Source organism: Rhagoletis zephyria, unplaced genomic scaffold (genome assembly GCF_001687245.7).
Source record: "Rhagoletis zephyria isolate East Lansing unplaced genomic scaffold, Rhagoletis_zephyria_1.1 Rzeph_scaffold_00569, whole genome shotgun sequence".
Classification (NCBI taxonomy): Eukaryota; Metazoa; Arthropoda; class Insecta; order Diptera; family Tephritidae; genus Rhagoletis; species Rhagoletis zephyria.
In genome coordinates, this window is record NW_016157653.1 from 168,614 (window position 1) to 174,660 (window position 6,047).

Consider the following 6,047-nt stretch of genomic DNA (forward strand, 5'->3'; position numbering starts at 1 on the left):
AAGTCTAATCCAATGATGACTTCATCCATAATCGCCGCGACTATGAACTTGTGTAACACCGTCACATTCCCTATTGCGACTTTGCATGTTACCTCTCCTACAACTTGGGTATCCTCACCAGTTGCTGTCCAGATCGAATGATGGAATGTGATGCGCCACTGTTAGTACTCGCTCATGTCCGTCCACATATCCACCAACAGTAACGTTGCTCTCTTTTCTGCCAATTAGCGAGACGGAGATTATGGGGCATTCAATTGCGGGAGCCAGCGCGCGCCCCTTGCTGCTGGCTCGTTTTAGTTTAACGACTGATTGGAATTCGTCTCCTTCAGCCCTGCGTTTGCGTCCTGCTGAATTGTTGTGACCATTGGAACTTGCGCTGCAATCGCGGGCTAAGTGGCCTGGCTTTCCACATTCAAAACATTTGCCAGAGCCATGCTTTTTCTCGCCCAGCAGTTGGATAATCTTCTTCAGCATTTCATTTGTCTCGTCCGGTGTTTCCACTTCTACGCGATGTGCTTAGTAGGCTGGTCTACTTAGGAGTGCTGCCGTTTCACGCGTCTGAGCATACGAGACAGTTTCAGCAAATGTTGGCTTTGGATTCGCGTACGTCTCTCGCTAGGTATACACGTCCCGCATTCCGTTGATGAACCCCTGGATTTTTACTCTTTCGAGGTGCTCACCAAATGCATCTCCAATTGCCAAATGAGCCAACCTTTCAACCTCGGCGGCGAGTTCCTGTAGAGTCTCGTTGGATTTCTGGCAGCGATTCTCCAGCTCCATCTGGTAAATCTGTCTCCTATGCTCGCTACCGTAAAATCTCTCTACAGCACTCATCAACGCATCGTAACTGTTCCTTTCACAGTCGGGAATAGTCTGCAAGATTTCTGCCGCAGGTCCTTTCAATGCAACGAATAGTGCAGCGGATTTATCCTCCATGCTCCAATGATTTGCTGCCGCCGTTTTTTCGAACTGGAGCTTAAAGACCTGGAAAGGAATCGTGCCGTCAAAGGATGGGGTTTTTNCCAGCTGTGATGATATGCGTGCCTCCTGTGCCTGTAGCTGAGTTTCTAACCGGGATGACACCTGCGATGACACCTGCGCTGATACCTCTGAAGATATACGTGTCTCCAAGGCTTGCATCTGTGAGGAAACGTCTGACGACAACTGCGATCATCTGTGACATGGCAGCCAATAACGTGTTCATGTCCATACCTGTTGATGAACTAGGAGCATTTTGCTGTTCTTCAACCTTACCTACCGGCTGTCTGCTGCAAACCCTTCGACGAACAATCAGCCTCATCCTTCTGTTCGTCCTTCGTTGATATCGTATCGTCCTCACGATGGAAGTCGTATTTGTCAACGTCGATACCTTCCTTTTCCATAGCCTCTCGCAGCCGTGAGAGTAACTCTACTTTCCTTCCGGAGGTTGCTAAATTTCGCTTCTCCAACTCCTGTTTGAGTTCCTCGATCTTTAAGTCTTGAATTTTTGCCATTTTCAAAAGTTTATCCTTCGGGATTTATTTAACAATCCCACTTCTGACACCAATTGTTACGATTATCCTCGAAATCTTGACAGGCTAACCTAATATTCGCGGCTTGCGTTTTGGTACGCACGCCGTCGAATTTGTTTTTTTGCGTCACCCGAAATTGGCTTGCGTGCGTTTGCATTTGATTTCATTGAGCGAAACGTCAAATCAAAATGTCACACAGAACAAAATTTGGAAATTGAGTTAGCTTCATACGCACGCCGTTCAATTTCGGTTGGTCCCATACAAGTTGTATGTGCGTGAGAAATTTTTGACAGTAAATTGGCGGCGTGCGTGAATATTAGGTTAGCCTGTGAGGGATTTCCCCAAGGATGATAGAATACAAGATTGCGCCGTCCTGGGCGTTTACATTTTTGTATCACAAGTAAACAAAGAATAGAGCGAAAAGAAGAACGATTTGAAACTGCCAAGACAGTTCACCTTACAGCGAAAAACGTGTTTTAATTTTGCTAAATGCGAAAATATTGCATTTTTACCTAATCTATTAGAGAATAGGTAACATTTTAGTGCACTCCATTGCCTCGCAATTGAGGCTGCTTCAGCAAACGTTTTAGTGCACTCCATTGCTTTGCAAATAAGGCTGCTGCAGAAAACTGCGGCAGCATCTCTACGGGATTGATTGGAACTTGCTAATGGAGGCTACTTGGAGCAGAAGCAAAATCATTGTGAGGAAATGCTGTTAATGGCATAATAAAGAAACATTACGAGAACGGCTTTGCCGTGCCCTATGTACACAAAATGCAGCGATTCGTCCCAGCGCTACACTTGCATCTACGCTTCTTGCATCTTGACGGTTGTCGCAATTTAACACACAGCACTTCATTTTATTAGTTTTTACGCAGTCTTCAACTCAAAAATCACTCACAAATTCCAAATTAACACAATTTAAACTGATTTTTCACTTATAATTCAAATTTATCTTTCGCTGATTTGTAAACAAAGGTTTATTTACAAGTTACCACAACTGTCAAAATCGGCAAAACCAAACTAGCGGTACCACTGATGGCGCCACCTTTGTTCGCTGCACCGTGGGATTTCCCAAATATACTCGGGCTCGTATCGCTGGATTGTTAAATAAATGCTAACGATGACCAAATTGTAGTACAATTAACTTTATTGTACAACAAACAATTTACAATATTCGCTAATACAGTAAAAACACTTTACAATACTTGTTAAAGCAATAACAACGCTTCACTAAACTTGTTAACACAATTAAACTTATAGCTTGCTTATTCGCAACTCACTTCTCTGCTCACTCTACTTGTAGCTTGCTGACTTGTAACTGTCCAACTCCGCTCTGTCGTGGCTCTTATATACCTGCGCTCGTACGCATGGCAACTCTCGAACGTTCTGAAGTTCATCGCTCATTCTCTTGCTCTCGCTGTTCGCAGTCTTCATCCAACTTGACGTTTCTCTTTATGGAACATTCTACGTCATTCCTCGAACATTCTGCCTATTTCTCGTTGTTCGTTAAATGTTGCCGCAGTATTCGGCACAGTTTGTTTTGTTTCCTAAGTAAGGAAATTTTAATTGACAGCAGCGACAAATTAATACCTACACAAACAAATTTTTGGTTATGAATTGTTTTATTCAAGTTTTTGTATTGAATTTTTGGTCTAAAATATATATTTTTCTTTTTCAGTCGGGTTTTTTGCACATTATCTTTTCCGTGAGAATTGATCGTAATAGATACGGATCTGAATAAGCGACTGGAACACGGCTCTTTGTCGAAAGCATACGATTTCGAACTCGCGTAAATGTACATTTGCTAAGGGCCGTTTGCACCATGTCTAGTTAACGCTAACTGGAGGTACATCCTTCAGTTAAGCACGTTAACTGCTTTATCGATCACATGTTATATGATGGGTGTCGATAACGTCGATAAAGATGTTTAACTGGGAGTTAGAATTAACTAGACATGGTGCAAACGGCCCTAAATACGATAGCATGAACACTCTTCGAAAAAATATGTTCGAAAGCGCTAAGTGTTGCATTTTAAATGCAGCCAAAACACTGCATTAGGCTATCTGCACACTTGACGTCTAATCATAGTTGCGTTATCGTCTCGCCCTGAAATTTTGAGCCGAGCACATGCATTTCAAAGGAGATCTGCACACTTGTCACTTATCGGCTAGTTATCGGCAAATCGTAGAAGATGCAGAAACATATAAGTACGGCACTGCCGTTTGCTAATCGTTGTGCACGCATTGTTTGTTTACATTTTATGGGGAAAAATTAGTGAAAAAGTTATTATTTGCATTAAAATTGCATTGGCATAAAATCTGCCGAAATTATGAAAAAGTGGATAATTGCAATAAAATTCAATAATATTGAACGTTTTAACTATACAATATGACGAAATTGTAAAAAGTCTCTGTGTGCATGCACAAAATACATTTCAGGAAAAGAAAAAAGAGATATTACTGAAAAATTATGTCTAGAATTGTTGCAGCACAGTCCATATTTTAAAAATTGCAGGTTTTTGTAAATATTTCGCGAAAATATCAACCAGAAAAACAGAAAATACCTGCTTCAAGTCAATTTTTAGACGCCAAATGAATTGAAATATCACGACCGAGTGTGCGAAAATGTAGTCCTCATGTAATCGCTGTATCATGATTGTGACGATGAAGTAACTATGATTGGACGACCAATGTGCAGAAAGCCTTATAAATGTTACGCAAAGCCACAAAGTTTTATCTGGCATCAGCTTTAAGGCTCTGTTATGCATGAACCAATTAGAAAGATCTGACCGGTTGAAGGGCAGCCATTTGCAATTGCATTTGAGAAAAAAGTACTTAAGTATTTGACGTTCGTAGTTTTGAAGTTTGCTATTTCTGTATTGTTGTTTATATCTCTTATAAGTATTTTGGTGGGGATTTATTTCAATAGCAAAAGTGATTTTTTTAGAGATTTTCAATACATTATTTATTCAAATATAATTAAAACCGGGTTGTAAAATAATAATAATAAAAGATCGGCGCTTACACATATGTTAGTGTTTGGCCGAGCTTCTCCTCCGATTTGTGGTGTGCGCCTTGATGTTGTCACACAAAGCGGAGGGACCTACAGATTTACGCCGACTCCGAACGGCGATTGTATTTTTATGAGAAGCTGTTTTTCATGGCAGAAATACACTCGGAGGTTTGCCATTGCCTGCCGAGGGACGACCGCTGTTAAGAAAAACCCTTTTGTCTATATTTTTTGCGACGTTGCTTTGACCAGGGTTTGAACCCAGGCGTTGCGGAGTGGAAGAGCGCACTGCTTACCACTACACCACAGCGGCGGTTGTAAAAATACGTACGAAAATAATAAATCGGTTAGCTTCCATGGCGTTCCGAGGGACGAGAATTTGGTCCAAATGTGGGTGCACTTTTGCGGTCAGCCCGTTGAGAAAACTGCGAAAGTTTGCAGCGAGCATTTCCTCCAAAATGACTTTGCAAATAATATGAAAGTCGAAATGGGTAAGTAAATGCTTTGCTTGTATAGTACATACTAAAATTAAAATTTATAGGACTGGCGACACGTTGCAAACTTCTTTGGAGAGCTATTCCATCGTACAGTTTCATAAGTAAAAACACTATCAGCTGATTGCCAAAATATGCCTACAGCTGAGATCACCTGTTTTTTGGCATGTGCTCTTATCTTTTACAATTTCTTTCATTTCTATTACAATTTCATTTATTTCTATTACAATTTATTCAAAATACACTAACACACTGAACCAAAAACACCAATACAATAACCAAAAACACACCTACAGCCTGCCAAAAACACACCTACAGCCTGCCAGAAAAAACGGTAAGAAGAAGAGTTACTTTACTTATGGAACTGTACGATGATCTATTCCGAGCGTTAACAAAAACCGGACTGACGGTAAAGAAACCTGTGGCCGTCAAGGTCATCCAAAGTGGACTATTGCAGATTTGTTGGAGGCTGCCGATATAATTGGAGAACAAGAAAGTTCTACCGCGCCTGCAAGATTGCCGATATCGGAATTATCATCCGAATGCAACCCGCGACAATCTCCCCAAGAGTTGACTATCGCAGATTTGTTGGATGATGCCGATATAATTGCAGAACAAGAAATTTCTACCGCGCCTGCAAGATTGCCGTTATCGGAATTATCATCCGAAAGCATCCCGCGACAATCTCTCCAAGAGTTGGAGCAAAAAATGTAAGTTAAACACTTATACCTACATATATATGCTTGTTGCCTTAAAGTTATTATGTTCCACAAACGCCATAACACTTTATAGAGAAGTACTGAAACGTGAGGCAGAGGAATCACAAAAACTATTAAAACTAAAAATGTAAGTATATATCGACATCTCCACACTATACTATCCTAAGGGCCGGTTACCCAATGTCTGGTTAACACTAATCTCCGGTAAAACATCGTTATCTATGTTACCGACTCCATGTTGTATGCATGGAGTCGAACACGTCGATAATGATGTTCAAACGGAGATTAGTGTTAACCACATATTGAGTAAA